Below are 27,739 nucleotides of genomic sequence, written 5' to 3' on the forward strand. Positions count from 1 at the left end.
CTCAACACCTTTATTTATGAAGCTCAAGCTCACATATGCTTTGTTAAACATTCTCTCAATATGTCCTGCCTCATTCAGGGATCTGTGCACGTTAAATCTCAAGTCCCTCTCTCCCTGCACACTCTTAATAACTGTGCCATTAAGTGTATATTGCCTCTTCCTTCGGCCAAAATGCATCAGCTCACACTTCTCTGTATTAACTTCCACCTGCCACTTGTCCTGCCATTCTGCTAGACTTTCTATGCCCTGTTGCAGTCGAATGAATTCATCATCACTGTTTGACACACACCAAAGATTGGTGTCATGGTCAAATTTAGAAATTCTACTCTGTATTCCAATATCCAGGTACTTTATACACGTGAAAGAAAGCAGTGACCCCGGCATTGACCCTTTGGGAACACCACTGTCTACCACATTCCTGTCTCAAAAACAGCCATTTTCCTCAACGTGATGCTTTCTGTCCTTAAGCCAATTCCTTATCCAAGCTGCCACTGACCCACCTTTTCCATGAGCCTCAATTTTTTAAACGGCCTTCCCCGTGGTACTTTGTCAAACACCATCCAAAAATCGTGGTAGACAACATCCATTGCATTCCATTGATCAATCCTCTCCAAATACCTGTTAATTCTTCCTTGGTTATTGTATCTAAAGCTTTACCATCTACCGATGTTACCCTGACCGGCCTCTGGTTACTAGGATTGTTCTTACACACTTTCTTGAAAAATGCTGTCGCATTTTGCACTTTCCAATCCGCAGGCACCTCCCCCGCATCTAGGGAGGATTGGAAAATTATGGCATGCCCTTTCACTATCTCCTCCACCTATTCCCTAAGCAACCTGGGATGCAAGCCATCTGGATCAGGTGACCTGTCCACTCTAACCATCACCAGCATTTCTAGTACATCCTGTCGATAAATTTTCACCCCTTCCATTGCTTCTACATCTTCCACTTCCACCGAAATTTTTCTGCATCCAGCTCCTTCGTCAACACCGATATAAGGTACTCATTGAATTTTCAGACCTTGCGCAAAATGACCTCAACTTTTGAAAGAGAAAGACAGGAAGAATGGGGATTGGCGGGGGGTGGGGAACTAACCCACAGAAATATAAGGGTGAGGTGTGTGAGGAAAGTGTTTGGAAACAGGAAGTAGACTGCCCCTATCAGGATGATAAGCAATGCATTAACTGTGGAGGCAGGGTCATTTTATTAGGACTGCAGAAAACCGAGGAAAAATAGAAATGAACATAAGGGCATTGCTAAGTTTTTTAAGTTTCTATACAGTTCATTTGTTCAGCCAAAAGAGCAAGAAGCTCCGCTTGGGACCCGGTTCCGCTGACGCTAACGCTACCCATTGCTCCATTACCATTTGATGATGGCAGAAGAGGCTTCGCCTGGAAGAAGTCTTCCAAACAGAAGAACATCCAGTGCCACAGGAGCTGATCGCCCTCCCACGTTAATGCTGAGATCTTTGGTATTCACATTTATCTATTGCATGAAGCGTGTGTGAACTATTAAAAAATTAAACGTAATTTTTGATAAAAAATTAATAATAAGTAAAAACATAAGAACATAGAAATAGGAGCAGGAGTCAGCCATTCGGCCCTTCAAGGCTGCTCCGCCATTCAATGAGATCATGGTTGATCTTCTGCCTCAATTCCATTCACCGGCCTTATTGCCTTTTCCCTTGATGCCCTTACTAGTCAGAAATCTAACGACTTCTGTTTTGAATGTGCCCAATGACTGGGCCTCCACAGCCCTCTGGGGTAAAGAATTCCAAAGATTCACCACCCTCTCTGTGAAGACATTTCTTCTCATCTCGGTCCTGAATGGCCTACCCTTTATCCTGAGGCTGTGGCCATTAGTTCTAGACTTCCCAGCCAAGGGAAACATATTCCCAGCATCCACCCTATCAGGCCCTGTAATAATGTTGTATTCTTCAATGATTTCCCCTCTCATTCTTCGTAATTCAAGAGTATACAGGCCTAGCTTACTCGATCTCTTCTCATACAAAAGCCCTGCCATAACAGGAATCAATCTCATGAATCTTCGTTGCACTCCCTCTATGGCAAGTATATCCTTCCTTCGGTAAGGAGAGCAAAATTGTACACAGTACTCCAGCTGTGGTCTCACCAAGGCCCTATATAATTGGAGTAAGGCGTCTTTCCTCTGTACTCAAAACCTCTTGTAATGAAGGCCAGCATAGCATTTGCATTCCTAATGCCTTTCTGCACCTACACTTTCACTTTCATTGACTAAAGTACAAAGACACCCTGCTCCCTTTGAGCATCTGCATTCCCCAATCTTTCACCATTTAGGAAATATTGTTCTTTCTACTAAAGTGGATATTTTCACATTTATCCACTTTATATTCCATCTGCCATGTTCCTGCCCACTCACTGAGCCTGTGGAGAGCCCCTTGAAGCCTCTTCACATCGTTTTCACAACTGGCACTGCCACCTAGCTTTGTATCATCAGCAAATTTGGAAATGTTTCATTTAGACCCCTCATCCAAATCATTGATATAGATTGTGAATAGCTGGGGCCCAAACACAGGTCCTTACCGTTCTCCACTAGTCACAGCATGCAATGCCGAAAAAGACCCTTTTCGCTGCACTTTGCTTTCTGCCTGTTAACCAATTCTCAATCCATGCTAGTATATTACCCCCAATTCAATGTGCACTAATTTTGTTCACCAACCTCCTGCATGGCACCTTATCGAAGGCCTTCTGAAAATCCAAATACAGCACATCTACGTGTTCCCTTTGACTACTCCATTAGTTGCATCCTCTAAGAACTCCAATAGGTTTGACAAACAGGATTTCCCTTCCATAAATCCATGTTGACTCTGCCCAATCTTACTATTAGTTTCTAAGTGCCCAGTTATTGCATCCTTTATAATAGTATCCAGCAATTTCCCGACTACTGATGTAAGGCTAAGAGGTCTATTTTTCCCCGTTTTCTCTCTCCCTCCTTTCCGAAATGGCGGGGTTACATTTGCTACCCTCCAATCTGCAGGAACTGTTCCAGAATGTATAGAATTTCGGAAGACGACAACCAATGCGCACTCTATTCCAATGGCCACCTCTTTCAAAACCCGAGGATGTAGTTCATCTTTCCATTGGGATTTATCACCTTTATTCCCTTTAATTTTGCTAGTACTGTATTTTTACTTACAATAATAATTTCTTAATTTCCTTATTCTCATCACACCCTTGGTTTTCTCGTATTTCAGGAAGGTTTCTTGTGTCTTCCTCCGTTAAGTCAGAAACAAAGGCTAAGAAATTCAGTGGGCTTTGCGCCCAGTTACCGCCCAACGAGGGTTTCTGCGCCAGTCTGCAAACTTCGGGCGAACTTCTTTGACGCGCTAATTGCGGCGGTAGCCGTTAGCGCTGCGCCGCCACCGATGACGTCATCGGTGTGTGCATCGCCCCGGTACCGACCCGACACCGGCCCGACCCCCATCTTCAGTAGCGGCCGCCTCTTCCGTGGCGGCCGCTAATAACATTCGGAGACCGAGTCCGTACAGCAGCCTTAGTAGGGCGCCTTAAGGTGGAGGTGCGGCCGGCCGCTTTTTAGGCAGCCGCCTGCCCGCACCTCCATCCCCAGCCTCCTCCACCACCCCCCCCCCCGCGGCATTGCCGGCTGGTTTCCGGGAGCCCGGCACTTCTCCGTTGTGCCGGGCTCTTTTGCCGGCACTCGCGATCGGGCTCCGGCTGCTGCAGGCACCTCCCCCTTAAGAGAGGGAGGAAGGCCTGCAGTACCGCAGCCTGCCGCTCCGCTGCGGGTGGCGCTGCGGCCACTAGCGCGCCGATATTCAGTTTCAGCGCCCCAAGCGGGGGCGGCCACACCCTTGAACAGTGGCCATCCTCGACTTTGGGCACTGAAACTGAATATCGGCTGGGCGCGAGTGGCTCCACGCCCAGCGGTAAATTCTGGCCGCCAGCAAGCTGGCGGGGCTATTGCTAATTTCTAGGCCAAAGTATTTATTTAATTTATTTTCATTTTCTCATTCGTCATTATAAATTGTCCCGTCTCTGACTGTAAAGGAGCTATATTTACCTTCACCAGTCTTTTCATTTTCAAATATCTATAGAAGCTTTTACAAACCGCTTTTATATTTTTCGCTAGTTTATGCAAACATTCCATTTTGCCTGTCTTTATCAATTTCTTGGTCCCACTCTGCTAATTTCTAATGAAGATCCCTATCCTCAGAGTGATCGATTTTTCGGGCAAGTTTATAAGCTTCCTACTTTGACTTAATACTCGCTTTAATTTATTTTGTTAGCCATGGTTGGGTCTCTTTTCTATGCCCTAGAGGAATATATGTTTGTTGCAAATTATGCAATATTTCCTTGAGTATTAGCCACTATATATCAACCTTCATACCTTTTAGTGTAGGCTCCCAATCTACCATGGCCAACTTGTCCCTCATACCCTTGTAATTTCCTCTGTTTAGATTGAAGACTTACGTTTCAGATTGGACTACATCACTCTAAAATGTAATGTAAATTGCAATAATATTATGGCCACTTGTCCCTAAAGGCCTCTTTACCACAATATTATTGATTAGCCGGAGTGGGCCTTTGGCGTAGCGGTAAGCATCCCCGCCGATGAGGGATTCGAAACCCGCTCCAAATAGTCCCAGCAAGTAGAGTTGGAGCTCCGGCTCTAAATTCTGGGTTGGCATTCAGCAGGATACTTGCATGTGTGGGTCGCCGCCCCCCCCTCATATGGGTTGTGGGAGCCAGTAAAACCCTCCCGCCATAGAACTACCCACCCTAATGGCTGGTATGAAGATGGTTACGGTCACAGAAGGAGCGTTTAACACGGCCAGAAATCCTTCACTACTTCATACTGTTCCCCAAAGGAAACAGTGTGTCGACACGATGAGAAGAAGACTGTTTTGCCCTTTTTCATTACACAGTGCCAGATCCAGTAAGCCTGATCATTATATGGTTCCTCCACATACTGAACCAGGAAACCATTTTGCCTACATTCCAAGAATTCGTCCTCCAAACCATTAGTGGTAATTTGATCTGCCCAGTCCCCCATGATTATAGTATTGCCCTGGGTACATGCACTTCTAATTTTGTTGACTGCTACTGTACCCTACATTACTACTACTCTTTGGTGGCATATACACAACTGCCACCAATATATTCCACCCTTTGCTGTTTCTTAGCCTCACCCAAAAGAATTCCAGTTGTACATCATGATCTGATACCTTACCGAACTCATCCCATATTCACAGCGCTATGCCACCTCCTTTTCCTTTACATCTGTTCTTCCTAAATGTTGAGTACCCTGCAAATTTTGTTCCCAACTTTGGGTACCCTGCAACCAAGTCTCTGTAATGGCAATTACATCATGCCCATTTACTTCCATTAGAGCCATTAATTCATCCAACTTGTTGCGAATGCTATATGCATTTAGATAAAGTGCCTTCACGTTTGCCTGTTTAATATTTTTCTGCATATTGAACCTCTTTACTGTTGGCCTTTGTTTCTGCTCCCTACAAGTTTTGCTGACTAATTGTCTAACTTGCACATCCAGGTTTGTTTCTTTCCGTGCTGAGCCCACACTATGGATCCCAGCCCCCTGACAATCTAGTTTAAATCCTTCCCAACAGCACTACAAACACCCTTACGAGGATATTGGTCCCGGTTAATTTGGACGGGCAGGAGCTGAGGATATTCGGTGGTGTCGTGAGGAGCTGAGAATATTAGGTGTGGGGGGGATGAGCATAGAATATCAGGTATGATGGGGAGGTGCTGAGGAGATTAGATGAGGTGGAGGAGCACAGGATATTTGTTTGGGTGGGAAGAATCTGAGGATATTAGGTGTGGGGAAGGATCTGAGGACATTAGATTGGGTGGGGAGGAGCTGATGGTGTCTGGTGTGTTGGGGAGGAGCTGAGGATGTTAGTTGGGGTGGAGAGGTGCTGCATATATTAGGTCCGGTGGGGAAGAGCTGAGAATATTTGATCTGGTGGGGAGGAGCTGATGATGTTAGGTGGGTTGGGGAGGAGCTGAAGATACTTGTTTGGGTTGGGATGAGATAAAGTTATTAGATGGGTTGGGGACGAACTCATGGTTTTAGGTGGGGTGGGGTGGAGCTAAGGATATTATGTAGCTTGAGGGGTTGAGGATTTCAGGAGGAGTGGCGAGGAGCTGATTATTTTAGGTGGAGTGGAGAGGAGCTGAGAATAAAAGGTTGGGTGGGGAGGAGCTGAGGTTATTAGGTGGCATGGGGAGGAGCTATGGATATCAGGTGGGGTGGGGATGAGCTCTGATATCAGGTGGGTTCGATTGGTGCTGAGGATATTTGGTGGGGTTTGGAGGAGCTGAAGATATAAGTTGTGGTTGGGAGGATCTACGGGTATTATGTTGGGTGGAGAGGAGCTGAGGATATTAGGTGGTGTGGTGAGGAGCTGAGGATATTAAATGGGTTGGGGAGGAGCTGAGAATATTAGGTGTGGTGGGGAGAGCTGAGGATATTAATTGCGGTGGGAAGGAGCTGAGAATATTAGGTGGGGTGGGGAGGAGCCGAGAATATTAAGTTAGGTGGGGAGGATCTGAGAACATTAGGTGAGGTGGGGATGAGCTGAGGATTTTAGGTGGGGTGTGAAGCATCTGAGGATATTAGGTGAGGCGGGGAGGAGGTGATGATATTAGATGTGTGGGAGAATAGCTGAGGATATTAGGTGGGGAGTGGAGGAGCTGAGGATATTAGATGGGTTGGGGAGGAGTTGAGGCTATTAGGTGGGGTGAGGAGGCGTTGAGGCTATTACGTGGGTTGGGGAAGCGCTGAGGATATTAGATGATTTGGGGACTAGATGGAGATATTAGATGGGTTGAAGAATATCTGAGGATATTAGATGGGTTGTGGAATATCTGAGGATATTACATGGGTTGGGGAATAGCTGAGGAAATTAGATGGGTTGGGGAATAGCTGAGGAAATCAGATGGGTTGGGAATATCTGAGGATATTAGATGGGTTCGGGACTAGCTGAGGATAGCAGGTGGGGTAAAGAGGAGCTGAGGATATTAGGTGGGGTATGGAGGAACTGAGTAGATTATTTCGGTTCTGGAGGAGCTGAGTCTATTAGCTGGGGTGGGGTGGAGCTGAGGATATTAGGTTGTGTGGGGATGAGCTGAGGATATTAGATATGTGGAGGAATAACTGAGGATATTAGTTGCGGTGGGGAGGAGCTGAGGATATTAGATGGTTGTGAGAATAGCTGAGGATATTAGGTGGGGTGTGGAGGAGCTGAGGATATTAGATGGGGTGGGGAGGAGCTGATGATATTAGGTGGGGCGGGGAGGAGCTGAGGATATTAGTTGGGGTGGGGAGGAGCTGAGGATATTAGGTGGGATGTGGAGGAGCTGAGGATATTAGGTGGGGTGTGGAGGAGCTGAGGATATTGGTGGGTTGGGGATGAGCTGTGGATATTAGGTGGTGTGGGGAGGAGCTCAGGATATTAGATGAGGTTGAGGATTATCTGAGGTTTATCGATGTATAAATAGGTACAGAATATCACAAAGGGGGCTGGAGGGAATGGAACAGCGGTTCTGTTGGTTGAGATAAATTATAATTTCACCAAATTTACGAAATGCAATAATACAAAGTGACAAGCAAACCGATTACACTGCATAAAAAATTCAGATTTCTTATAAAATTCCAAACCTGACAGATGTAATTTTCTGCCTTTATTTATTATTATTGTTTTATTCAATGCAACTGATGCTTCACTTCGCATATCAAAGAAACTTTTCTCTAAAGTGCATCCGTCAACTGACATTAGAAAATTTAAAAGAGAAGACTGAAGGAGGACTTTAAGATTCTGAAAGGTTTTGATAGTTTTGACATAGAGATGTTCCCGCTCGCGTGAGAGACCGGAACCTGGGACCATGAATTTAAAATAAATGCAATAGAGAGTCCAGGAAAAATGTCTTTACACATAGAGTGGTGAGAATCTGGAACTGGTTGCCACAAGGAGAAGTTTGTTTGAGTAGAGTAGCAGCATTTAAAGGGAAGGAGGGTGAAAGGAATAGAAGGATATTTTGACGGGGTTAACTCAGAGTCTGGGAGTGTGGAGCATAAACAGCAGCACAGACTAGTTGGGCCGAATGTTTCTTTTTGCTGTATAGTCTATGTAATGTAGTCCTCTGAACGATAGCTTGGCTCTGTCCGCCTACCGATTGAATTACTCTGGAAGCTGCAGATGAATTGCTGCACTAAATAGCTGAACTGATCGAGGAGCTCAGACGGAATGCAACATACTTGTGCTCCTTTCCCGAAGGACAATGTGGGAACTGTCAATCAGAATGACTGCCGTGTCCTAAACACAGTGCGTGCCCCGCAGTTGGTTTTATTTTCAGATCACCAGCGATTCGTGGTGTATTTCAGTTGTTGACGTCTGGGGTTAAATATTACATTCCTGGACTGGAAACACTGGGACCCGCCTCTTGGCTGTGCTCAGTTGTTCTGATTCCTAATTAATTGAATAATTGAGGTAAGCGGATATTTCACCGTGCTCTTCAACTGCTCTCTGAACTTGGACTGGGTCATCCCATAAATAAATGTGTTTGTGCAGCAACTAAAATTCCGCAGCATATATTGAACTTGTTCAAGGATATAAATGAATCAGTGGAATTATCGTTTCCTGCCATGATATAATAAAAAATATAGAAAATTTGCCAACCACAGAAGTATGAAGCTGCCAGTATGATGAAAAGTAAAACCATAGCCTTCCTTCTGCTCTCCATCTCTGGGTCACTGCGATTCCTTCCCTTGCTCTCACCCCTCAGTTGCTTATGGACTTGAATGGCGACTAAAATGCGTCTGACTGTCAGAGCGTTGAGCAACAAAATGAAAGCTAAGGGAAGCAATGTGGTTCAAACCATATCAAACCAGTCAAATCCCACCCAGTAAAATATCTTGTGATTGTTCTACAGAACCACGGCACATTGTGGATTATCTCTCTAGGTTCAGCTGTAAAGTAGAAGGGGACATTTTTTAAACAGAGCAGAATGCCGGTTGTTGACAGAACCACAGCCACAGTTTTCTCGGTGCAATATTTAGTTTTCAGCTTCTGGCAACAAATGGCCACAAATCGATCAAAGTTGAAATTAACGGTGAACCAGACAGAAAAGTCTGCGGCTGCACGAGAAGAAAATTGATAACGATACAAACAGGTATGATGTGCAGGAAAGAATCTGGGAAATTATACCGATTGAGCTGCCTCAGTACGACCTCTGTGATAATGACCAGTAGATCTACCGCTGCCATGGCCACCAGGCAGCGAGTGGTGCAGGTGGAGATCCCGCACTTTCCGCGGGACAGGATCATAATAGCCATTAAATTAACAGTAAACAAGAGAAGGGAAAAGAGACTGGAATTTAACGATCAATCATTCATATTATCTGAGCCAGGACAATAAGGGCTGTATTTTAGCACCAAGAAAGTGTGGGCTGGGGTCATGTTTGAGGTTATAATTTCAAAACATCTTCACACAGCAGTGATTTCTTCTCCTTTCTCATGGGATCGTAAAACACGAAGGCAGCTCCAAGGAGGGTGAGCTCAGTAATGTGAAACATTGATTTGAAATAGAACCAGCTTTTCCATTCAAGTTAATGACCCTTACTCAATCGAGTTCTACAGAGCAGATACTCCCAGTTATACATGCCGGCTGCGGTCATGTCTTCAACTACAGTTAATGACCCACATTCAACAGATTTCTACAGAGACAGATACTCCCATTAAAGCATTGCTACATGGGGGGTCAGATATTCAACTTTGTTAGTGACTCACTCTCAGTGCAGTTCTACATTGAGAGATACTCCCAGTAATACAGGATCACTGGGGTCAGGTTTTCCTCTCCGGTTAGACACCCAAACTCAGTACAGCTATCCACTGAATGAGACTTCCTTTAATACATGGCCACTGGGGTCATGTGCTCCACTCCGGTTAGTGACCCACACTCAGTAGTTCTACAGTGATAGATACTCCCAGTAATACATGATCACTGTGGTCAGGTGTTCCACTCCGTTTAGTGACCCACACAGAGTACAGACCTGCAGTGAAAGGCACTCCCTCTAAAACATTTTCTCAGAGAGTTGCCCTCACTGAGATCTGATTCAGCTGTGCAGGATACTCTACTAAAGGCATTAACTTGATAATTCTGCGAGCAGCAAGTTACAAACGGAGGATTAATTTTGGCCAATGGAATAAAACCACAGAGCAATTTCATGATATTAACGAAATTATATCACTGATCGGGTGCCTAAATAACGGGGACCACTAGACCAGCATATATCATTATCAGTCACAGAGCAATACCAGAGACCAGCTCACACACAGATTTACACAACTTCAGTGGTTATATTAACTTACCAGGAACATCAATGATGGCAAGGATCATGCAATATATTGTCCAGACATGTTGCATTGGTCGATGCATTTTCTGTGAGTAGTGGCATGTCCCTTCGTGCTGCAGACAATCTCTCTGAATTATACTCTGAGTCGATACATTCACAGAGCATTTAATTTATACCCTGTGGGATCTCCACGGTGGCATTGAGGTTGCAAGATCGTTCAAATTAGTTATTTAAAAAAAATAAACAAACATAATTCGACCGCCGAGTTAAGTCCCTGTTGTGATAGAATATATTTAGTGCTGGGATTGAAATTGAAAACCCCAAAGACAGGATAATTCTGATCTCATTAATTAACTAATGGAAATTGCCGGCTGCATTGTTCCAGCAATGGGGTTGTTGTTTCAAACACCATCAGGCCAATCTCTATATCACAAATTATTTTGGTGATGTGCTTCTCTCTGCTGTGGCCTTCCAGTAATTACATTCCAAATGTTAGAGTGTGCAGTGAGGGCTGATCTGTTGCAATCTGTGATGTGATTGCCCTATTTAATTGTGGCCATTCAGTTGATCAATTTGAGTGGGGAATTATTGTCAATGGCTCCTCGAACTAATACCGCCCCTCAAACACATTTACCCCCTCAAACCTATGAAAGTATTACATCTAATAAAAATAACCAAACTAAAGACTGAAGTTCTAAAACCACTCAAACAGAAACTGATACTAATGCAGCTCCTAAAACTTACTGAGCCCCTCAAACTAATACATAATCTCCAACTGATATTGTCCCAAACCAAATGCTGCCCCTAAAACGAATACGGCCTCTGAAACCAATACAACCATCAGATAATGAAAGTAAAAATAACCAAACTAATGCAGCACCTCTATATAATATAGTCCGACAACTTCATACAGCCCCTCAAATTAATAAAGCACTTGAAACCAATAGAGGCCATCAATCTCATACAGTCCCTCAAACTAATACATTTCTCGAAACTAATACAGACCCTCAAACTAATACAGCCCCTCAAACTAATATAGTCCGACAACTTAATACAGCCCCTCAAACTAATAAAGCACTTGACACCAATACAGCCCATCAATCTCATACAGCCCCACAAACTAATTCATTTCTCGAAACTAATACAATCTCTCAAACTAATAGATACCCTCAAACTAATACAGCCCTTCATACTATGAAAGTCCCTCAAACAATAGAGGCCCTCAAACTAATGCAGCACCTGAAACTATGTTAGCACCTCAAACTACTACAGCCCCTCAACCTAATGCAGCCCCTCAAATTAAACAGCCCCTCATACTAACAAAGCCTCTCAAACTAATACAGCCGCTCAATCTAATAGAGCCCCTCAAATTAATACAGTCCCTCAAACTAATGCAGCACCTCAAACTAACACAGACCCTCAATCTAATACAGCCCCTCAAACTAATTATGCCCTTCAAAATAATACATCCCCTCAAAATAATGTAGCTCCACAAACTGGCATTACCCAGCAAACTAAAACAGACACTAAATCTAACACAGATCCTCAATCTAATACAGCACATCAAAATAATGCTGGCCCTCAAACTAATACAACACCTCAAATCAATGCACCAACTGAAACTAATGCAACACTTCAAACTATTGTATCACGTAAAAACAAGACAGCATCTCAATCCAAAACAGCTCGACACCATCCAGGAGAAATCCATCCCGCTTGATCGCCACCCAATCCATCACCACAAACATTTTTTCCTTCCATCACCGGTGCACCGTGGCTGCAATCTATATCATCTATGACATGCACAAAACCAACTCCAGAGAGCGTCTTGGACCACACCTCCCAAAAATATGACTTCTTCCACCCACCGTCGTTGGGTCAAAATCCTGGAACTCAGTGCCTTACAGCACGCAGGGAGCACCTTCACCACACAGACTGCAGCTGTTCAAGAAAGAGGCTCACCACAACCTTCTCAAGGACAAAAAGGAAAGGGCAATAAATGCTGGATTTTCCACCAATTACCGTGAATAAATAAATTAAATAAAACTGATGAATTGACAGCAACCGACTTGAACACCCAGAAAATGGACAACTGACCAGAATCCAAAGAAGCATCAAGTGAATGTCCAACTGACCACTCCCTGATCGAACACCAAAAACTAGCCAAAACAACAATATCTGACAGATTTCCCTGAACCTGACCAACTGACCACAAACCTAACGAAAATCCATGTAATATCCTACGGAACAATATCTGCACAGAGAAACTGATCCATTGATCACAACCTGACCGAACACACAGAAACGGATCCATTGATCACAACCTGACCGAACACACAGAAACTGACACACTGACCACAACCTGAACGAACACACAGAAACTGCCCAACTGACCACAGTGTAAGGCTGTGTCCTTTCAGTACAGTGCAGGGGTCATACAGGGCTGTGTCCTTACAGTACAGTGCTGGGGTTGTACAGGGCTGTGTCCTTACAGTACAGTGCTGAGGTTGTACAGTCTATGACCTTACAGTACTGTACTGGGATTGTACAGGTCTCTGTCCTTAAAGTACAGTGCTGGGGTTGTACAGGTCTGTGTCCTCACTGTACAGTGCTGGGTTTGTACTGATCTGTGTCCTTACAGTACAGTTCTGGGGTTGTAAAACCTGTGCGGTACAGTACAGTGCTGGGGATTGAACAGGTCTCTGTCATTACAGTACAGTGCTGGTGTTGTACAGTACTTTGCCTGAGTTGTACAGGTCTGTGTCCTTACAGTACAGTGCTGGGGTTGTACATATCTTTGTCCTCACAGTAAAGTGCTGCGTGATTGTACAGTTCTGTGTCATTACAGTGCAATGATGATGATTTAAAGGCTGGTGGATTGTACATTTCTGTGCCCATACAGTACAGTGCTGAGGTTGTACAGGTCTATATCCTAACAATGCAGTGCTGGGATTGTATAGGTCTGTGTCCTTACTGTACAGTGCTTGGGTTGTACAGGCCTGTGTCCTTACAGTAGAGTCCTGGGGATTGTAGAGATCTGTGACCTTACAGTACAGTGCTGAGGAGGCACAGGCCTGTGTCCTTACACTACAGTGCTGTGGATGTACAGCTCTGTGTGCTTACAGTAACGTGATGGTGGCTTGTCCTAGTTTTTTCCTCAGAGTACAGTTTCTGGTTTGAAACAGTGTGTGTACTTACTGTAAATTGTTGAGTGTGTAAAGGTGTGTGTCGTTACATTACAATGCTGGGGTTGTACAGGTCTGTTTTCTTGCAGTAGAGTGTTGGGGTTGTACAGGTCCCTGTCCTTACTGTACAGTGCTGGGTTTGTACAGGTCTGTGTCCTGACAGTACAGTGCTGGGATTTTACAGGTATTTTCCTTACAGTACCGTGCTGGGGTTGTAAATGTCTGTGTCCTTACATTCAACTCCGGGGTTTGTACTTGTCTGTGCCCTCACAGTATAGTGCTGGGGTTGTACAGGCCTCTGTCCTTACCGTACAGTGCTGTGGATTTTAAATGTCTCTGCACTTACAGTACAGTGCTGGTCCTGTACAGGTCTGTGTCCTAACTTGCAGTGTTGGGGTTGTACAGATATGTGTCCCTACAGAACAGTGCTGGGGTTGTAAAGGTCTCTGTCTATTCATTGCAGTGCTGCGGTTGTACAGGTCTGTGTCCTCATTGTACAGTGCTGGGACTCTACAGGTATGTGTCCTTATAGTACAGTGCTGGGGCTATACAGTTCTGTGTCCTTACATTACAGTGCTGCTGTTGTAGAAGTCTGCGTCTTTACAGTACAGTGCTGGGGCTATACAGGTCTGTGTCCTTATATTACTGTGCTGCTGTTGTAGAAGTCTGTGCCTTTACAGTACAGTTCTGGGGCTATACAGGTCTGTGTCGTTATAGTACAGTGCTGGGGTTGTACAGTTCTGTGTCCTTACACTACAGTGCTGGGGTTTAACAGGTCTGTATACTTACCATACAATGCTGTGATTGCACACGTCTGTGTCCTTACAATGCAATGCTGGGGTTGTACAGGTCTGTGAACTCACTGTACAGTATTGGGGTTTTACAGGGCTGTGTCCTTAGAGTACAGTGCTGTGGTTGTACAGGTCTGTGTCCTTACAGTACATTGCTGGTGTCGTTCTGGTCTGTGTCCTCACTGTACAGATCTGGTGTTCTACAGGTCCCTGTCCACACTGTACAGTGCTGGGGTTCTACAGGCCTGTGACCTCACTGTACGTTAATGGAATGGTACATATTTGCGTCTTTACAGTACAGTGCTGGGGTTGTACATTCATGTGCCTTACAGTATAGTACTGGAGTAGTACACGTCTGTGGCCTTACAGTACATTGCTGGGGTTGTACAGGTCTGTCTCCGTACAGTACAGTGCTGGGGGATTGTACAGGTTGTGTCCTTACAGGAAAATGCCGTTGTTGGTTAGGTCTGTGTCCTTACAGTACAGTGCAAGGGTTGTACAGGTCTTTGCCATTACAGTTCAGTGCCAGTGTTATACATTTATGTTTTCTTACATAGAGTGCCGGGATTGTACAGGCCTGTCTCTTTACACTGCACTGCTGGGGTTGTTCTGGTCTGTGTCCTTACTGTACAAAGCTTGGATTGTACAGTTCTGTGTCCTTACAGTGAAATACTGCTGTTGTACAGGTCTGTGTCCTCACTGTACAGTGCTGGGGCTCTACAGGCATGTATCCTGACTGTACAGTGCTGGGGCTCTACAGGCCCGTATCCTCACTGTACAGTGCTGGGCCTCTCCGGGTCTGTGTCCTTACTGCACAGTGCTGTGTCTCTACAGGCCTGTATCCTCACTGTACAGTGCTGGGGCTCTACAGGTCTGTGTCCTCACTGTACAGTGCTGGGGCTCTACAGGTCTGTGTCCTCACTGTACAGTGCTGGGGTTCTACAGGTCTGTGTCCGCACTGTACAGTGCTGGGGCTCCAGAGATGTGTGTCCTTACAGTACAGTGCAGGGGCTGTACAGGTCTCTGCCCTCTCTGTACAGTTCTGTGGTTGTACAGGTCTGTGACCTCACTGTACAGTGCTAGGGTGGTACATATTTGTGTCTTTACAGGAAGGTGCTGGAGAAGTACAGATCTGTTTCTTTACAGTACAGTGCTGGATTGTCCAGTCTTTTATCCTTACAGTACAGTGCTGGGTTGCCCAGTCTTTATCCTTACAGTACAGTGCTGGAGTAGTACAGTTCTGTGTCTTTGCAGAACAGTGCTGGTGTAGTACAGGTATTGTCATTACACTACATTGCTGGGGTGGTACAGGTCTGTGTCCTTAAAGTAGTTTGCTGGAGTTGTACAGGTCTGCGTCCTCACTGTATAGTTCTGTGGCTTTACAGGTGTGTGACCTCACTGTACAGTGCTGGGGTGATACATATTTGTGTCTTTACAGTATGGTGCTGTAGAAGTACACGTCTGTATCCTTACAATACAGTGCTGGGTTGTCCAGTCCAGTATCATCACAGTAGATTGCTGGAGTAGTGCATGTCTGGGTCTTTGCAGTGCAGTGCTGGTGTAGAACAGGTCTGTGTCATTACACTTCATTTCTGGGGCTGTACAGGCGTGTGTCCTTACAGCACAATTCTGGGATTGTACCTGTCTGTGTGCTTTCAGTGCTGTGCTGGGGTTGTACAGGTCTGTAACCACACTGCACAGTGCTGGGGTTGTTAAGATCTGTGTCCTTGCATTACAGTGATAGTGTTGTACTGCTCTGTGTCCTATCAGTGCAGTGCTGGTGTTGTGAATCTCTGTGTCCTCGCTGTAAAGTGCTGGTGTTATACAGGTCTGTGTCCTCACTGTACAGTTTTGGGGTTGTACAGGTCTGTGTCCTTACAGTACAATGCTTGAGTTGTACAGATCTGTGTCCTTGCAACGCAGTGCTGAGTATTTGCAGGTCTGTGTCCTCACTGTACAGTGCTGGGTTTTACAGGTTTGTGTCATTACAGTACATTGCTGTGTTGTACAGGTCTGTGTCCTCACTGTACAGTGCTGGGTTTGTGCAGGTTTTCACTGAAATATGCAGTGCTGGTGTTGTACAAGTCTGTGTCCTTACGTTACAGTGCTGGGGATTGTACACCTTCTGTCCTCACAGTACAGTTCCGGGGATGCACAGGTCTGTGTCCTTACAGTACAGTGCTGGGGATGTACAAATCTGTGTCCTTACTGTACGGTGCTGGAGCTGTACAGATCTGTGCACTTACAGTAGGGTGCTGGGGATATACAGGTCTCTGTCCTCGCTGTACAGTGCTGGGGTTGTACAGGCCAGTGTCCTTACAGTACAGTGCCGGGATTGTAAAAGTCTGTGTCCTTACAGTGCAGTGCCAGTGTTGTACAGGCCTGTGTCCTTACTGTACAGTGCTGGGGATGTACAGGTCTGTGCCCATACAGTACAGTGCTGTGGTTGTACAGCTCTGCGTCCTTACATTACAGTGCTGGGGCTGCACAGGTCTGTGACGTTGGGTTACAGTGCTGGGGTTGTACAGGTCGGTGTCATACAGCACAGTTCAGGGGCTGTACAAGTCTGTGTCCTCACTCTACAATGCTGGAGTTGTAGAGGTCTGTGTCCTCAATGTACAGTTCTGTGGTTGTAAAGGGCTGGGACCTCTCTGTACAGTGCTGGGGTGGTACATTTTTGTGTCTTTACAGTAAGGTGCTGGAGAAGTACAGGTCTGCCTCCTTGCAGTACGGTGCTGGGTTGTCCAGTCCTTTATCCTTACAGTACAGTGCTGGAGTACTACAGGTCTGTGTCTTTGCAGTACAGAGCTGGTGCAATACAGGTTTGTGCCTTACACTACATTGTTGGGGTTGTACAGGTCTTTGTCCTCACTGTATAGTTCTCTGGTTGTACAGGTCTGTGACCTCACTGTACAGTGCTGGGGTGGTACATATTTCTGTCTTTACAGTACGGTGCTGTAGAAGTACAGGTCTGTATCCTTACAGTACAGTGCTGTGTTGTCCAGTCTTGTATCCTCACAGTAGAGTGCTGGAGTAGTGCAGGTCTGTGTCTTTGCAGTACAGTGCTGGTGTAGTACAGATCTGTGACATTACAGTACATTGCTGGGGCCGTAGAGTTCTGTGTCCTTGCAGCACAGTTCTGGGATTTTACAGGTCTGTGTCCTTTCAGTGCTGTGCTGGGGTTGTGCAGGTCTGTGTCATTGCTGTACAGTGCTCGCGTTCTAAATGTCTGTGTCCTTACAGTACAGTGATAGGGTTGTATTGCTCTGTGTCCTATCAGTGCAGTGCTGGGGCTGTGAAGGTCTGCGTCCTCACTGTACAGTGCTGGGGTTTTACAGGTCTTTGTCCTTACAGTACAGTTTTGGGGTTGTGCAGGCCTGTGTCCTTACAGAACAGTGCATGAGTTGTACAGGTCTGTGTCCTTGCAATGCACTGCTGAGTATGTGCAGGTCTGTGTCCTCACTGTACAGTGCTGGGTTGTACAGGTATGTGTCCTCACTGTACAGTGCTGGGGTAGTAGAGGTTTGTCTCTGAAATGTGCAGTGCTGGTGTTGTACAAGTCTGTGTCCTTATGGTACAGTGCTGGGGGATTGTACAGCTTCTGTCCTCAAAGTACAGTGCCGGGGTTGCACAGGCCCGTGTCCTTACAGTACAGTGCCGGGGTTGTACTGGTCTGTGTCCTTACTGTACAGGACAGGGGCTGTGCCGATCTGTGCTATTATAGTATGGTGCTGGGGATATACAGGTCTCTGTCCTCACAGTGCCATGCTGGGGTTGTACAGGCCTGTGTCCTTTCAGTACTGTGCCGGGATTGTAAAAGTCTGTGCCTTTACAGTACAGTGCCAGTGTTGTACATGTCTGTGTCCTTACTGTACAGTGCTGGGGATGTACAAATCTGCGTCTATACAGTGCAGTGCTGGGATTGTATAGTTCTGTGTCCTTACTGTACAGTGCTTGTGTTGTGCAGGTCTGTGTCCTCACTGAATAGTGCTGGATTTGTACATGTCTGTGTCCTTACTGTACAGTGCTGGGGTTGTACAGGTCTGTGTCCTTGCAGTACAGTGCTGGGTTGTACAGTGATTTATCATTACAGTGCAATGCTGGGGCTGTCGTAGTCTGTTTCTTTACAATGCTGTGTTGGCATCGTAGAGTAGTGTGCCATTACAGTACAGTGCCGAGTTTTAACAGTTCTATTTCTTTACAGCACAGTGGTGCTGTTGTTCAGGTCTCTGTCATTACAGTGCAGTGTTGGGGTTCTAAATGTCTGTCTCCTTACAATACAGTACGGTGCTGATTCTGTAACCGAGACACACACGGTCATGCAATATCAGGCCAGAATGCCTCTTTCCCTCTTATGCCTTGCTAACTCTATATATCAGTGCTGACACTGAACCACAGACGTGCCAGGTAAGATCCAATCGTCCCTTTTATTCTGCTGGGTACTGTACATGAACAGTAGCTCAAAGTGAAACGCACATGCGCTGTACAGTAACAGGGGGAATGGATCGTTCTTTTTATGAGCTGTGCATTCTTTGTTTTATTCGTTTATTTAATCTGGACGTCGCTGGCTATGCCAGAGTGCATTGCCCATTCCTAGTTGCCCTTGAGAAGGTGGTGGTGAGCCGCCTTCTTGAACTGCTGCAGTCCGTGTGCTGAAGGTACTCCCATAGTGCTGTTAGGTAGGGAGTTCCAGGATTTTGACCCAGCAACGATGAAGGATTGGCGATACACTTCTAAGTCCATACTTATGGTGTCCATACTTAAGAACGGACATACTTGCTCTCGAGTCAGTACAAAGAAGGTTCACTCGTTTAATCCCGGGGATGAGGGGATGGACATATGAGGAGAGTTTGAGTAGATTGGGACTCTACTCATTGGAGTTCAGAAGAATGAGAGGCGATCTTATTGAAACATATAAGATTGTGAAGGGGTTGGACCGGGTGGATGCGGGGAAGATGTTCCCGATGATGGGCATAGTCTTAGAATAAGGGGCTGCTATTTCAAAACTGAGATGAGGAGGAACTTCTTCACTCAGAGGGTGGTAGGTCCATGGAATATGCTGCCCCAAAATGCTGTAGAAGCTACATCATTACATAAATTTAAAACAGTTTCCTAGAAGTAAAGGGAATTAAGGGTTATGGGGAGCGGGCAGGAATTTGGACATGAGTCTAGGTTCGGAATGGTCATGGCCCTGTGGGTAGCGGAGCGAGTCCAGGGGCCATGCAGCCTGATCCTGCTCCTATTTCGTGTGTCTAATTCTGTTACATTCAGGAGATGGTTCAGTGATAGCGGATTGGCGGTTAGGATCAGATCAGCCATGATCTTATTGAATGGCGGAGCAGGCTCGAGAGGCCGATTGGCCTACTCCTGCTCCTATACCTTATGTTCCTATGTTCTTATGTAAGTCAGGATGGTGTGTACCTTGAAGGGGAACGTGGAGGTGGTGGTGTTCCCATGAGCCTGCAGCCCTTGTCCTTGTAGGTGGGAGAGGGTTTGGGAGGTGCTGCCGAAGAAGCCTTGACGAGTTGCTGCAGTGCATCTTGTAGATAGTGCACAGAGCAGCCACGGTACACTGGTGGTGGAGCGAGTGAAAGTTTGAGGTGGTGGATGGGGTGGCAATCAAGCGGGCTGCTTTGTCCTGGTTGGTGCCGAGCTTCTTGATTGTTGTTGGCGCAGCACTCACCCAGACAACGGGAGAGTATTCCATCACACTCCTTACTTCTGCCTTGTAGATGGTGGAAAGTCTTTGGGGAGTCAGGAGGTGAGACACTCTCCGCAGAATACCTCACCTCTGAACTGCTCTTTTTGCCACAGTGTTTATGTGGCTGGTCCATTTATGTTTCTAGTTAATGGTGACCTCCAGGACATTGATAGTGGGGGATTCGGCGATGGTAATGTCATTGAATGTCAAGGGGCTGTGATTATATATGCGCAGGAGCTGAAAGGAATGCACACTTGGGCTGTAGAGTACTAGATGGGAGGGAATCATTCCCTTGTACACGCTGTTAGCTGTACATGTACAGAAGCTGACACTGATTCACACATGTGCTGTACAGTACCAGACGGGAATGGTTCGTTCCCTTATACTGGCTGTGTGCTGTTCATGTACAGGAGCTGACACTGAGACACACACGTGCTGTACAGGCCCAGACGGGAGGGAATCGTTCCCTTTTGCCCAATGTGCACTGTTCATGTACAGGAGCTGATACTGAGGCACACACGGGTTGCAGAGGCCCAAACGGGAGTGAATCGTTCCCTTTTGCTCACTGTATACTTTTCATGTACAGGAGCTGACACTGAGACACACGCAGGCCGTACAGTACCAGACAGGAATGGATCATTCCCTTTTTTCCTCTGTGTACTGTTTATGTACAGGAGCTGACACTGAGACACACGCAGGACATACAGTACCAGACGGGAGTGAAACTGTCCCTTTTGCCCACTGTGTACTGTTCATTTACAGCAGCTGACACTGAGACACACGCAGGCCGTACAGACCTAGACAGGAGTGAATCATTCACATTTACCCACTGTGTGCTGCACATGTCCGGGAGCTGACAGTGAGACACACACAGGTCGTACACTATCAGACGGGAATGGATTGTTCCCTTTGGCCCGCAGTGCACTGTACATGTACAGGAGCTGATAAAGATTAAAGATCCATTTATACTGCCCCATCAAACATTCCCATGGGCAGGTACAACACAAGTTAGATAAAGAGCCAATATCCTTATATGGTATTCCGACAATCACTCCCAGAGCAGGTAAAGCCAACTCTACAATGTCTCATCAAACACTCTCAATGTAAGTTCAGCACGTGTTAGACACAGATTCAAGCTCCCACCACAATGCCCCATCAGTCACTCCCAGAAAGTGAGTTGCTTGCCACAGCATGACCAGCTTCTGCCCTTCCCTTGTAGCCACAGTATTGATGTAGATGGTCCAGTTAATTTTCTCTTCAAGGGTGACCAATATTAATTGAATTAAATGTATTTGTTTGAGGTGCTTTATTAGATTGAGTGACACTATTAATCTGAGGCACTGTATTAGTGTAAAGTGTTGTATTAATTCGAGATGCTGTATTAATGTGAGGTGCTGTATTTGATTAAAAAACTGTATTACTTTGACTTGCTGTATTAGCTTCAGGGGATGAATTAGGTTGAAGGGCTGCATTAGTTTCACGGCATGTATTAGTTTGAGTAACTGTATTAGTTTGAGTCCATGTATTAGTTTGAGTTGCTGAATTATTTAGAGGGGATGGATTAGTTTGAGCTGCTGTATTAGTTTGAGGGGCTCCTGTGCTATTTGGGAAGTCAGAATAACTTTCGGTGTCCAGGGGGAATACATGTGCAGGAACTGTCTACATCTGCAGCTACCCGAAATCCGCATTTCGGAGCTGGAGCTGCAGTTGGTGTCACAGTGAGATATCCGGGATTCTGAGATCTTTGTGGATAGCACGTTTAATGAGGTGCTCACAACGCAGGTAAAGAGTGCAAAGGCAGGAAGAGAATGGGTGACTGCCAGACATAGTAAAAGAACTAGGAAGGTATTGCACGAGACCCCTGGGTCCATCTCCCGCTCCAACAGATTTTCCGTTTTGGATAATGCTGATGGAGATGGTTTCTCAATGGAATGCAGCAAGAGCCAAGTCCGTGGCACTAGGAGTGGCTTTGCTGCACAGTAGGGAAGCAAAAAATTGGGAGAGCTATAGTGATAGGGGATTCTATCTTAAGGGAAACAGATAGACGTTTCTTTGGCCGCAGACATGTCCTCAGGATGGTTTGTTGCCTGCCTTGTGCCAGGGTCAAGGATGTCACTGAGCGGTTGCAGGATATTATGAAGGGGGAGGATGAACAGCCAGAGGTCGTGGTCCATATCATTACCAATGACATTGGTAGAAAGAGCGACGAGGTCCTGCAGGCAGAATATAGGGAGCTAGGACATAAATTATAAAGCAGGACCTCAAAGGTAGTAACCTCAAGATTACTGCCTGTGGCACACGCTAGCGAGAGCAGAAATAGGAGAATAGATCAGTTCATTGCATGGCTGGAGAGATGATGTAGGAGGGAGGGATTTAAATTCCTGAGGCATTGGGACCGATTCTGGGGAAGGTGGGAACCTCACAATCCGGACCGGCTACACCTCGGCAGAATCGGGAGCAACATCCTTGCAGGGGGTTTGCTAGTGTTGTTGGGTAGGATTTAAACTAGTTTGTCAGGGGGCTGGGAACTTAACTGTGGGCCCAGAACGGAGAGAAACAAAGCTGGAAGTGCAAGATTGAAAATTAGTCAGCAAAACGAGAAGGGAGCAGAAAAAAAGGCCAGCAGTAAAAAGGGTTAATGTGCAGAAAAATATTAAACAAGCAAAGCTGAAGGCACTTTATCTAAATGCACGTAGCAGTCGCAAAAATGTGGATGAATTAATGGCACTAATAGAAGTAAATGTCTATGATGTATTTGCCATTAGAGAGATATGGTTGCAGGATAACCAACGCAGGGAACTGAATGTTCCAGCGAACTCAATATTTAGGAAGGATAGACAAAAAGTAAAAGGAGTTGGCGTAACAGTGTTAATAAGGGATGAGATCGGTATGGAAGAGATAAAAGTGCTTGGCTTGGCAGATCGTGACTTAGAACTGGAATCAGTTTGGGTGGAGCTAAGGAGCAGCAAAGGGTGGAAAACATTGGTGGGAGTTGAGTATAGGCCACCAAAGAGTAATGGTAATGTCGGGCACAATATCAATCAAGCGATTGGAAGTGCATGTAACAAGGGCAATACGGTAATCATGGGGGACTTTAATCTACATATTGACTGGGCAGATCAAATTACCACTAATGGTGTGGAGGACGAATTGGAATTGGAATGCATTCGAGATGGTTTCATGGATCAGTACGTGGAGGAAACAACCGGTGAACAGGCTATTCTAGATCTGTTACTGTGTAATGAGAACGGGCTAATCAATAATGTTGTATTAAAGGGGCATTCAGGGAAAGTGACCATAATATGATTGAATTGTACATTATGTTTGAGAGTGATATCGTCCAATCTGAAACTAAGGTGTTCAATCTAAACAGAGGAATCTACAAGGGTATGAGGGACAAGTTGGCCATGGTAAATTGGGAGACTACACTAAAAGGTATGAAGGTGAAGATACAATGGCTAACATTCAAGGTATTAATTCAAAGGAGGAAGCTGATAAGGTTGGCAGAAAAAACGGTCTGCCTGAGGACTAGGATCTTTTTAGAAAGCAGCAAATGTTTCCCAAGAAATTGATAAAGAAAAGGAAAATGGAATATGAGCACAAGCTAGCGAATAATATAAAAACGATTTTTAAAGCTTCTATAGGTATGTGAAAATGAAAATACTGGCGAATGTAAATGTAGGTCCTTTACAGTCAGAGACGGGAGAATTTATAATCGGGGAACGGGGAAATGCCAGAGAAATTAAATAAATAATTTGTTTCTGTCTTCATGGAAGAAGACACAAAAAACCTTACAGAAATACGAGAAAACCAAGTGTGTGGCGAGAATCAGGAACTTAAGGAAATTATTATTAGTAAAAAAACATTACTAGCAAAATTAATGGGACTAAAAGTGGACAAATCCCAAGGACAGGATGACCTAAATCCTAGGGTTCTATAAGAGGTGGCCATTGGAATATTGGACGCATTGGTTGTCATCTTCCAAAATTCTAAGGATTCTGGAACGGTTCCTGCAGGTTGGAGAATAGCAAATGTAACCCCGCTATTTACGAAAGAAGGAGATAGAAAAAGGTGAACTACAGGCCTGTTAGCCTCACATCAGTATTTGGGAAAATGCTGGCATCTTTTATAAAGGATGGAATAACTGGGCACTTGGAGACTAATTGTATGATTGGGCAGAGTCAACATGGATTTATGAAGGGGAATTGCTGTTTGACAAACCTGTTGTAGTTATTGTGGATGTAACTAGTGGAGTAGACAAAGGGGAACCGGTGGATGTGGTGGAATTGGATTTTCAGAATGACTTCGATAAGGTCCCACAGAAGAGGTTGGTGAACAAAATGAGGGCATGGATTGAGAATTGGTTAACAGACAGAAAACTAAGAGTAGTGAAAAACGAGACTTCTTCAGGATGGCAGGCTGTGACTAGTGGGGTACCGCAAGTGTTGGTGCTTGAGCCCCAGCTATTCACAGTCTACTTCAATGATTTGAATGAGGGGACTAAATGCAACATTTCCCAATTCGCTGAGTGCAACAAAGCTTCTCGGGATTCATTCCTAGGATGGTGGGACTGTCGGATGAGTAGAGATTTAGTAAACTAGGCATGTCTTCTCTAGAATTCAGAAGAATGAGAGGGGATCTCATTGAAGCATACAAAATGATCACAGGGCTTGATAGGATGGATGCTTGGAGCATGTATCCTTTAGCTGGGGAGTCTAGAACCAGGGGCCACAGCTTCAAAATCAAGGGTAGGCCTTTCAAGATTGTGATGAGAAGAAATTTCTTCACACAGAGCGTGGGGAATATTTGGAATTCTCTACATTAGAGGGCTGTAAAGGCTCAGATTATGGGTATAATTAAAGCAGAAGTCGATAGATTTCAGACTAGTATGGGCATCAAGGGATATGGTGATAGGCCCGGTGAGTGGAGTTGATGCAGAAGATCAGCCATCATCTCATTGAATGGCAGAGCAGACTCGAAGTTCCAATGGCCTAGTCCTGATCCTATTTCTTATGTTCTTATCAGCTTGAGGGCCTGTATTAGTTTGAGGGGCTGTGATAGTATAGAAGGGCTGTATTTCTTTGAGGAGCTGTATTAGTTAGAGGTGTTGTATAAGTTTGAGGGGCAGTAATAGTTTGTAGGGCTTTATTATTATGAGTGGCTGTATTAGTTGCAGGTGCTGTTCTAGTTTGAGGAGCTGTATTCGTTTGAGGAGCTGTTTTATGTTGGAGGGTTGTATTAGTTTGAGTAGGTGTATTAGATTAGGGCCTGTATCAGTTTGAGGGTCTGTATTATTTTGAGGGTCTGTATTAGATTGTGGGGCTGCATTTGTTTGAGGTGATATATTTGTTTGAGGAGCTGTATTAATTTGAGGATCTGTATTAGTTTGAACTGCAGTATTAGTTTGAGGGGCTGTATTAGTTTGACGGACCGTATTTGTTTGATTTGCTGTATTAGATTGAGGATCTGTATTAGTTTGAACTGCAGTATTAGTTTGAGGGGCTGTATTAGTTTGACGGACGGTATTTGTTTGAGGTGCTGTATTAGATTGAGGATCTGTATTTGTTTGAGGTGCTGTAATAGTTTGAGAGGCTGTATTAGCTGAAGGGGCTGTATTAGTTTGAGGGTTTTTATTAGTTTTCGGGGCTGTAGTAGTTTGAGGGTCTGTATTAGTTTGAACTGCAGTGTTAGTTTGAGGGGCTGTATTAGTTGGACGGACCGTATTTGTTTGAGGTGCTGTATTAGATTGAGGATCTGTATTAGTTTGAACTGCAGTATTAGTTTGAGGGGCTGTATTAGTTTGACGGACCGTATTTGTTTGAGGTGCTGTATTAGATTGAGGATCTGTATTTGTTTGAGGTGCTGTAATAGTTTGAGAGGCTGTATTAGCTGGAGGGGCTGTATTAGCTTAAGGGGCTGTATTAGTTTGAGGGTCTTTATTAGTTTTAGGGGCTGTAGTAGTTTGAGGGGCTGTATTAATTTGAGAGTCTGTATTAGGTTGAGGGGCTGTATTAGTTTGAGATCTGTATTAGTTTGAGTTGCAGTATTAGTTTGAGGAGCTGTATTAGTTTGAGGGGCTTTATTAGTTTGAGGGGCTGTATTAGTTGGAGGGACTGTGTTCATTTGAGGTGCTGTATTAGTTTTAGGTACTGTATTAGTTTGAGGGCTGTATTATTTTAACGGGCTGTAACATCTTCAGGGGCTGTATTAGTTTGAGGTGCTGTATTAATTTGAGGTTCTGTATTAGTTTGAGGGGTTGCATTAGATTGAGGGGCTGTATCAGTTTGAGGGGCTGTATTAGTTAAAAGGCTGTATTAGTTTAAGGGACTGTATCAGATTAAGGGACGGTATTAGTTTGAGGAGATGTATTATTTGGAAGGGTTGCATTATTTTGAGTGGCTATATTAGTTTGAGGCGCTGTGTTAGTTGGACGGTCTGTATTAGTTTGAAGGGTTGCAACATCTTTAGAGGCTGTAACACTTTGAGGTTCTGTATTAGTTTGAGTGGCTGTATTAGATTGAGTGGCTGTATTAGTTTGAGGGTCTGTATTAGTTTGAACTGCAGTATTAATTTGAGTGGCTCTATTAGTTTGAGGATATGTATTTGTTTGAGGTGCTGTATTCGTTTTAGGATCTGTATTTGTTTGAGGTTCTGTGTTAGTTTGAGGGACTGTATTAGTTTTAGGGTCTGTATTAGTTTGAGGGTCTGTATTAGATGGAGGGGCTGTATTAGTTTGAGGGGATGTGTTAGGTTCACAGCAGTATTACTTTCAGGGGCTGTACTAGTTTGAGGGGCTGTATTGTTTTGAGGGGCTGTATTCGTTTGAGGGGCTTTATTAGCTTGAGGGGCAGTAGAAGCATTCTTGGTCATCTTCCAAAATTCGATAGACTCTGGAACAGTACCCATGGATTGGCGGGTAACTAATGTTACCCCACTGTTCAAAAAAGCTGGCAGGGTGAAAACGGGGAATTACAGATAAGCATAACACAGGTAAGCATAACATCGGTGCTGGGGAAAATGCTAGAGTACATTATAAAAGATGTAATAGCAGAGCACTTGGAAAAAAAGTGACAAGATCGGATAAAGTCAACATGGATTTACAAAAGTTAAATCGTGCTTGACTAATTTACTGGAATGTATTGAGGATGTAACTGTTATATGGATGAGGGAGGACCAGTGGATGTGATGCATTTGGACTTTCAAAAGGCTTTTGATAAGGTCCCGCATAAGCGATTAGCGTGTAAAGTTAAGGCACATGCGATTGGGTGCAAGGCATTGACTTGGATAGAGAACTGGTTGGCAGACAGAAAACAAAGAGTTGGAATAAACGGCTTGTCTTAAATCTCATTATCGAGAAACTACCTATGAAATCCCACTGGACGGCCAGCTGGTGAAGCCATCCAAGCAGTATAAATACTCGGGCGTTGGCCCCAGCTTGCCAGGGACATGTTATAAAGACAAGGAGCTACTGGATACAATGAGATTTCCATGTTCTGAAACAAGTTGATTATATCCTTTCTTTATGCTCAAACCAAGTGCGTAGTGAGTTTTATTACGTCAATTTAATCAACTTGATATCGACTCCACACTTTGGGTGATTTCGGGAATAGCCAGCTACGACTCGAACCGTAGAAGGGAACTCAGACAAGTAATTAATCCATCATGGAGAAACTACTTAGCCCC

This window comes from Somniosus microcephalus, unplaced genomic scaffold, assembly GCF_052327205.1.
Source record: "Somniosus microcephalus isolate GS21.2 unplaced genomic scaffold, FLI_Smic_1.0 unresolved_chr7, whole genome shotgun sequence".
Taxonomy (NCBI): Eukaryota; Metazoa; Chordata; class Chondrichthyes; order Squaliformes; family Somniosidae; genus Somniosus; species Somniosus microcephalus.